Genomic DNA, 9,504 nt, shown 5'->3' on the forward strand with positions numbered 1-9,504 from the left:
AAATATTATAAATCTTTTTAAATTCATTTTTTCTAAATTAGAAAATTAATTTTGAAATTCTATAACATAAACATATATTATTATCATAACATATTCGAAATAATAATTCTTAGAAAAATTATATCTCAAAAAAGATTTTTAAGAAAAACTAATTGAAATAACTTCAAAATTAAGTAATTTATTGAATTGATATTCATTTTTTTAATAAAATGATTAAATATTTAAAGTAACATTTTAATAATTATTATTCAAATCAAATATTCATTTAAAACCATTAAAAAAATTATTTGCAAATTATTTTTATATAAATATATATATATAATACTATAAAATTATTTTTAAAAATACCTTAAACAAATAAAAATTTATTCATCTCCGTTCCACTTCATTTGATTATATTTCATTGTACTATTTCATCAATCCAAATGTAGATAAAAAAGGTCACCACCATGCTCGTTAGGCATGGCGACGGGGCGGGCCGAAGACGGTTTTTACTTCCTCAAATCCAAATCTGGATCCTCAAACAATGCACGTTCTCCGCTCCAAACTCAAATGGGGATGGAGAATCAAAATTCAAACCAATCACAAATGGGTTTGGGTATCCCCGCTCCGCCACCATTCATTTAGTTAAATCAATTTTTTAAATATAAATATTTATTTAATCCAAAATAAAATTAAATTACAAATAATAAAATAAAACAATCTAAAAAAAATTTATTCATACATTTCAAATATTTTAAATAATAAATTCAAATTAAAATATCAAAACATTGACCACATATTTAATATTCTAAATTATCAAAAATAAATAATAATATATATAATTAAATAAACGGGGCGGGTTCGGACGGGTACTAATGTCCCCATTACCCGACTCGTTCCCATATTTTATAATCCAGGAAAACAAACTATAATCATTGTTTAAATAATAGTAATTATAATGATTATATTTTAAATTATCCAAATCTAAACTCAATCAAAGTGAGTTTTTTCCGTCAATTTCGAGACGAGTTCGAGTGGGTACCCGCGAATATGAGTTATATTATCATTGTCTAATGCTCGTAGTAGTCAATGTCAGGAGACGCTATGCAGAATAGGATTACATATATAAAAATACTAATAGAGGCGAAATTTTAAAAATTCTCAAGTTAATTATGTAAATTCAGACAATAGACAAAAGGATTTAAGTTTGTTAAATATTAGACCGAAGAAAATTTTAAGTCTAAAAATTAGACATGGCATCCAGATTTTTAAGTAATTAAATAATCATAGGTGCCATAACTTTATTAAATCTAATAAAATGAAAGAAAATAACACCCAATTTAAAGGGAAATGATATATTTCTAAAAATCATATAAGGTAGCTCAATCTGCATCGCTGAACTAATGAAAACTAATATATAAATATTTTTATTTCTTCTTTTTTTTAACGAAATATAATCATTGCTTAAATAATAGTAATTATAATATAATTTCATTGCAAAATAAAAGAAAAAGAAAATCAAATTATATGTCACTACATAAACTGAGAAAACAAACTATTATTAAATATACTTGTTCAGTCACACTTTATATACCCATTGATGACATGTTTGTAGGAGACAGTGCTAATGTATATCCTAATTCACTTGATGTATCTTTCTGGAAAGTTAATCTCTTTACGATGTTTTCCAAAGCCATCCATTCTCTTACATTTATTTTTTCTTTCAAGACATGTATGCCTTAAAGATAAATTTGTATGTGTGCATAAAATAGAGATATTTATTTTCATCATGTAATAAAATAATAATCGTGCATTTTTATATAATATACAAATTATTTCCACAATATTCATTTCTTTTAATTTTTATTAAATGGCTTACAAAAAACTCTTACACTTGTGTTTGGTCAACTTCATTTTTTTTATAGATTAGTTTTATTATTTCACGTTATTTTTTATATGAGTGAGACATTAAAAAGTTATTGAATTCATACGCATAATAAATATTTGATTCTCACAAATAATTTTATATTACATCTTCAAATAATCGAATAAAAGTATCATTGTTTTAAAAATTTGAATCCTCTAGTCAAATCGGTTGTACCAGAATCATCAGAGGATCATTAAACTGTTCTGATTATTAGATTGGATAAGTTATTCAACCATTAAAAATTAGTCAGATCCGACCAAAACTAATAAAAACCGATGAATCGACGACTTTAAAAAAACAAAGGATTAAATCTTTCTTTTTTTCCTCAAATAAGATTACGCTATTTTTGATAATACTTTTAAAAAAAATTAAAATTAAAAGAAAATTAGAATTTATTTAAAACGTATTTGTAACAATTGTCTCTCCTTAAAATTAAATTTATTAGACATTGCCAATTATTTTGTTATTTAGTTTATGCTATATTAAATTTTGTTCAAAATTTATTTGAATTTATATTTTATGATTTTTTTTTTAAATAATTATTTAAAAAAAAATCTCAAACAATCATATTTTCAAAATATATATCAAACTAACCACATTTCCAATAGAAAAAAGTCATCCTCTAGGGAACGCGCTAGAGGCATTGCACTCAAATAAAAAATTCGTATTTTATTGTGTATGTGAAGACCAGTTTAGAATTTGAATTTAAAGAATGAATTTGTAAAATTAAAATATTTTAAAATTTTATATTTTTGTAGGTGTTGTGTTTTTTTATATAAATTGAGTCATCTAGTTCGATCGATTTAATAATTATATAATTATTATATAGATATCTGTTTATTCAACTGAATTATTCAGTTTAATCTAGTTTAGTCATGTGGTTTGACCAATAACCTAGTGACCATCTACAGTTTGACGATCATCCGATTTTTAAAATATTGAAAATTATAATTATAATATATTAATTTAAATTTAGTTAATATAAAAAACATATACACTTACAAATATTTGTAATTAAAGAATTAATAAAAATTAATATTTTTTTAACATCCCTCATATAAAAAAGAAAAAAAAATATTTTAATTTTATATAAATTGTATTTTTAAAAGTAAGTCATTTAAAAAGTTAATAATGGGTAAAAATATTATATATAATAACTATTTGTCACTAATCAATTACATAAATTTAATATATTTTTACTTCTTTAAAATAACAATGACAAAATTTGACTCTAATATAGACTTAGAAAAAGTAGATGATTTCAAAACTAGATTCTTATTACAATATTTTTAATTGTGACATATACAATTTTTTTCCAGGTTTTAGGACATTGTGTTATATTTTCAACTACAAATACATCAACAAATATGGTGTTACACCTTTCCATTTTATCAGTAAAAATCATTAATTAATAAAGACTTTAAATATTTATGACATTTTTTATCAGAAGAAATCATTATCAATAAATTCATGACATTTTTTATATCTTTAAATATTTATCATTGTTTTTATTTATTTATTTTGAACCAATAAAGACTTTGATTAATTTGAAAATCGACTATACAAAGGTGATCACTCGAATCCAACACAAAAGATTAGAACAGACAAAAATAAACCAAAACAAACCACTAAGCTAGTTAAGCATTAGTCTAACTAGGTGGATCCTTTACTTTCTATTGTTCCAACCTCTATCCATTATCATATCAATGATTCTATCTTCAATTTTCTAATTATGTACATCATTCCCAAAACTAATATCATTTCTATACCGCCATATTTCGTAAATGCTCTCAGTAGTCGCCAACTTAAGAAGAGTCGCTTGATTCCCTTTTCCTTGGATATGCTGGTTAATCCACTTAATCTCTTGACTCCATCCGACAGGATCTTGTTGAACCTGAATCCAATCTAAACCCCCTCCCGTATTACATTCGTTTCTTTGCACTCAAACATAAGGTGTTGCTGAGTTTCATCTGCATTACAAAAATAACATTTGCTTGTATCAATCAAACCAAACTTATGCAATCTAGTTCTTGTTGCAAGTCTCTCATGGAAAGCTAGCCACATGTTGACAATGGCAGTAACGCAAACCATATTACCATAATACAGGATCCTTCATTCAACTTTTTGGGTACTGTTATGCAAGGCCATATAAATCTTTCTCATATTAAACTTTTGACTATGCTTCATCTCATTCCAAGCTTGTAACAATTTAGCTATTTCCCGCTGCTTTAGAATAACTTTCATTAGCCAAGAGGAATTTTCCTACACTATGTTTATTGATAAATTTGATAAAAAAAACAAGTTTCTATTAATACTTAAGGGATCAAACTTGAAAATCTCCCGGAACATATTTGTGTGAATTTAAACCTCTGAACATCATGTTATGATTGAAATTGAAACACAATGTAAAGATAACAATGTGAAATTTTGACAAGACTTGGAATGTAAAAGGTTTTGAAATAAAGATAAACTGAAATCAAAATGCAAACTGAATATAAAATGACAGGAATCCAAATGTAATTGAATGTAGAGAAATACTTGAGTCTAAAAATGTTTGAAATTTATAAATGTGGAACGCATACGTACATTTTCTTCACTCGTTTCTCAATTACGCAGATACTTTGAGTATGTAGAAATGTGAGTACAATTGCAGACCCCTATAACGTAAACAAGTGTCCCCTTATATACTAATCTAAAAATAACTTACCTACAAATGGTCGACTAAACAAATCACGACACATTTTACTTTCATGCAGGCGTTATCTTTGACGAGCCTCCACGTGTCTTCGAGTAACCACTTGTTCTAATCCAATTCTCACTCTTTCAATCAGGCCAAATAACTAACTAGAACATTTGAAATTTTCACTAGGTCTACAGACTCTACCAATGCTCCTCAACCTTCAGCTGCCTCGACCAAACTTGCCATATACATAACTTTTGATATGTTCAAATCACATTAACTCATAACTTTGATTTAATACATCTGATTTTTAGCTTTCATCATGACACACTTATTCTTACTTGTCATTTATAGTTAGTTCGAAAAATCCAAGGTAACAAATTCCCCCCCCCCCCCCAAGAAATTCCCCTGCATGCACACAAAAAACACACTTATAAGGGTTCATTTAAGCCCATATTTTCTCGTCCTTTCGAATGAGTGTCAAAGATGGTCAATATGACCATTTCCTGATGCAAACTTGATGACTATATCATCAATATATTTGCATAAATGTTTCTATATATTCATGAAAGATAAAATTCATCACCCTCTGGTAGGTTGCACCGACATTCTTTAAGCCAAATGGCATCATTACCCACTCGTAGGTGCCAAAAGCTCATGGGTATCAAAATGCCATCTTTGGAACAAATTCATCTACAATGAAAATTTGGTTATAACTAGAATAACCATCCAACATGCTAAAATTTTGGTATTCGTCTTTTGGGTTCGCAACATTCAGATCCCTAAAGTCAATGCAAACCCTTAACGTTCCATTTTTCTTAATTACTGGAATGATATTGGAAAGTCATTCGACATACCTTGTCATTATAATGAACTTGCTTCTTAGGAGTCTTTCGATCTCCTTTTTCATCTTGAACATGATCTCTGGGGAAAACCGTCTAGGCGTCTGCTTGATTGGCCTCTTCCCTGTCTTTATTGGCAGTTTTTAATTCCACCAAATCTCTGCTCAAACCTGACATTTCATTATAATCCCAAGCAAAATAATCCTTAAATTCATGAAGGAACTTAATTACCTCTACCTTTAGATTTGGATCGATGTTGGCACTGATGTAAGTTGACCTTTTGATAGTTCCATCACCCAAATCAACTTCTTCAAGTGGATCTTGAGGCCTCATCTTTGTAGTAGACGCAACATGACCCTTCTCAAAACCCAGAGGCTTATCGTCATAGATGCAATTGAGACTTTGATCTTTTTTACCATTATTTTCCAAGCCTGTTGATCACGGCTCTTCGACTAGTTGAGGTTTGTCGCTACGCAAAAAATACAGAGTCGCCATCGGTTTTTATTTATTCCAAAGGAATGAGAAAATATCGAGAAAACCCCAAAGAATGATCATCACAACCATGAATAGGTTCGGAAGTCGGTTATGCAAGGGGAAGGTATTAGCACCCCTCACATCCATGGACTCCATGGGAACCATCTAGGATGTTTGCGCTTATGTGGATGTTGTTTATCAAATGTTTGCTTGCCAAAGGTTTGCGGAGTGGAGGTAGATTTTAAATTAGTGTGTTCACCAAGGATTGGATCCTCGTGCCTATGTATGCCCACTTGTTGAAGTGAGAAATCAGAGCTTTCGTAGTTCGTGGGTTTAAAATTGTTTGTTTGTTTTGTTAATTTTATTACCTTGAAGAAGGATTTTCGATTGTGTCGCCCTAAGGCTCAAACAAAAGGTTTGAATGTGTTGAGTTGTTTTTAAGTTTTGGAGAAAGTGTTATTGATTTCGGATTGCACTAAAGACTATGGATAAAGGTGAATACCTCAAACTACCAAGCCAAACGTCTTGTGTTCGAAGCATTCAGAATGAGTGTAGGAAAGTTTCAGTCTCATCCCTTCTTTATCGCTTAAGGCTCGTGACGTACGATCCTAATCTCCATTTATTGTGTTTTCGAATTTGATTTGGAAAAGAACGCTTGACGTTGGATCAAGGGTTTGTTTATTGAATTTGATTTGAAAAGACCGCTTGACGTTGGATCAAAGGTTTGATTATCGATTGGGAAATGGTGAGCGCTCCTAATGCCTAAGGGCTAGATAACAAGCAATAAAAGAAAACAAGTAAATGCGTACATGAGAAAGGGGAGGGGGTACATGTAAAGTACAAGGGATTGCAGGAAATAAATGGTCTCATTGTCAGGTAGCCCAAGAGAAAGCCGTGTGTGTGCAAGTGTGTCCTAAACTAGAAAGCACATAAAAGATTACAATTTGTCTTGGATCTTGAATGCTCCATCCATGTTCGGGTTGAATATTTGTCCAAGGTCTGGGTCCTAACAACAATCTCTAAGTCCATTCCAATGTCCATTACATGTTTGAGAATTATCTTTTTTTATTTTTTAAGTCTTATCCATTTTTAGTCATTTTTAGATGAGATGAATGAAGAATGTACAATGATATAGCAAAAATAAAATAAAAGTAAGTGCATAAGATAAATGACAAAAAAATAAAATGTTAGGAGCAGAAATTAAAAGTTAGAGGTTAGATGCGGATATTTAAAAGTTAGATGTGAAAATTAGAGAAATTAGATGTTAGAATGTGGAAATTAAAGGTTAGAAGTTAGATCGAAATAGAAGAATATCCAATATCAATATCAAAGTCAAATTCTAAAAGTCAAAACAATCATCAAATTATTAAAATCAAATGGAATTCTATGATTAAAACAATATCAAAAAAATTCTAAAACAATTATCAAGAACTAAATTCTAAAACAATTATCACAAATCACATTAAAATTCCAAAACAATTCTAAAGTATTAAACAATTAACAAACCAAAATCAAGATTAAAATTAATTCAAATCTAACAAGTCCTAAACTAATGTTAATCTTAATTCTAAAAAATTAATCCTAATATTAACTAAGTTTAAACTCTAAAACTAATTATCTCAAATTGATTCTAAACCAAAATTATCCTAATTAAAGCATAATATTGAAATCAATTCTAAACAATTAACACAATTATCAAATTAAGCTTCTACTTATAACAGTAATATCCAATTAAGACTGTACACGCATCCAAATTAAGCTTCTACTTTTAGGTAAAAGCTTGTACACGCATGCCAGAATCACTTGGGCCAAAGGCCCAAGTCTCACCAACACGATTTGGTTTCAAAATAATGCTTCAGAGCGTACCTTCAAACTTTCCCCGGAATGAGCGATTGTGAGACCTCACGGACCAGCTGAAGCCGCTCGCATTAACCTCGCATCATTGACGTCGGTGCTTCGTCGATGAGGGAGAAGGATCACCTTCAGTCGGTAACGCGTGGTCGACGTAGAACAAGAATCAATCTCAATCGAAAATCCACCGTCGAGGAAAAGTGAGAGTCAATCTTCAATGGAAATGCGTTGTCGATGAAAATTGATCGTTGACGATGATTGGAATGGAGCGATGCATCGCCGCTTGAAGTGGAACGTAGAATGACGATGCTCGAGTCGAAAGATGACGAGCGGAAGCGAATCAATTCCGAAAAGGTATCGTCGAGTTTTTTCGCTTCCCTCTTATGCTTCTGTTATTTCTTTTTCTTTTCCAACTCTATCTCTCTTCTTCTCCTTCTCTGGATTCTTGGTTCTGTTATTTATTCTTTTCGATTTCCATTTTTTAATCTTCTCTTTCGTCTCTTTCTTGGAGTAGTTCTGGTGAGTTGTTGCTTGTTGATGGTGAAGAATCACCGTCGTCGTTTGTCGCGGTGGAGAAGCATCACGGTGATGAAGGTTGATCGCATTTGATGAAGAGAAGATCGAAGTGTTGACGATGCGAAGGTTGAAGTGGAGTTATAGTGTGAAGGTTGAAGTGGAGTTTACGGTGATGGATGGGGAGAGAAGAGAAGGATTTACGGAGAAGATACTCGAAGCCGGTTATCTCTTCTACGAGTTCAAGAAGAAGATTGAAGGTGAGGTTGAAGGTTTTCTTGGCTCTGCTGAAACTATGTTAGAGGGAGAGTATGCGTGGAAGTCTGTTATGAGCCTTTGTGGTGAACGAAAGAAGAAAAATGAAGAGAGCCGTGAATGAGTGCGTGATGTTAGATTTATAGGCTCAGAATTCGGTTAGGAAATGCAAAGTTAGTTGGATTATCTTTCTGTTATTCATTTTTTTGCCGTTCTTTTCAAGTTATGCAGGTTATTTATGCCGGAGTTCCCGTTGTTAGGGTTGTGCAGTAGCTTTGAGTTTGGATTGGTTTTGATACGCTGCTGTTAGCTTTTCAGCTTCACGGTGCACAAGCCGTTTCTGTTGTATTATTTGGATGCTGGCGGAAATTGGCTTTGAGCTGATGCCGTTTGGATATTGCAACTTGCGTTTGTAGCTGCCGCTTTCACATATGGCTTGTTTGCATTTGGTTTCCGTTTCGGCGTTTCTGTGATGCGTTTGGCTTAAATTGTAGCAGCTTTTGGAAGTGTGTTTGTCTTGACTTCGCTTTCATGCCGCGTTTCATGGCTTTGCAGCTTACGCTTGGCTTGTTGCTTTGTTTGCATTGAAGCTTTGGATTGTTTTCACATGTACTTTCCTGCTGCATTTTTATTGCTTTTGGCATTGCATCTCAAATGCTGTTTTGGGCTTTATGGTTTGGACATGAATTAATATGAGGATATGGATTAATGGATTAATTGAATGAAATTGGATTTGAATGGTTTGGTTAATGGGTTAACTGGATAAAATGAAAATGGATATGGTTTATTGGATTAGATTGGATTTAAAAATTGGATGTTAGTATGGATTAAAAATGGATTTAATGTAGATTAAAACTTGGTTAATGAATGGAATTGGATTTTCTAAATGGTTTTTGCGAAAATTGGACATGAACTTGGATATCAAAATGGTTCACTTAATGAAATCAAGCAATTTTAATAACAAAAGAAATGTCAAAATT

General features: G+C 31.1%; 1 long non-coding RNA gene across 1 annotated transcript; it reads left to right on the forward strand.

Annotated features, from left to right (window-relative positions):
- The first annotated feature begins 7,555 nt into the window (after window positions 1–7,555).
- LOC127086810 (uncharacterized) lies at window positions 7,556–9,274 on the forward strand. The gene is made up of 2 exons (XR_007789646.1): window positions 7,556–8,110; window positions 8,271–9,274. It is a non-coding gene; the product is annotated as an uncharacterized LOC127086810 (long non-coding RNA).
- The last annotated feature ends 230 nt before the right edge of the window (window positions 9,275–9,504 follow it).

Source organism: Lathyrus oleraceus, chromosome 5 (assembly GCF_024323335.1).
Source record: "Lathyrus oleraceus cultivar Zhongwan6 chromosome 5, CAAS_Psat_ZW6_1.0, whole genome shotgun sequence".
NCBI classification, from domain to species: Eukaryota; Viridiplantae; Streptophyta; class Magnoliopsida; order Fabales; family Fabaceae; genus Lathyrus; species Lathyrus oleraceus.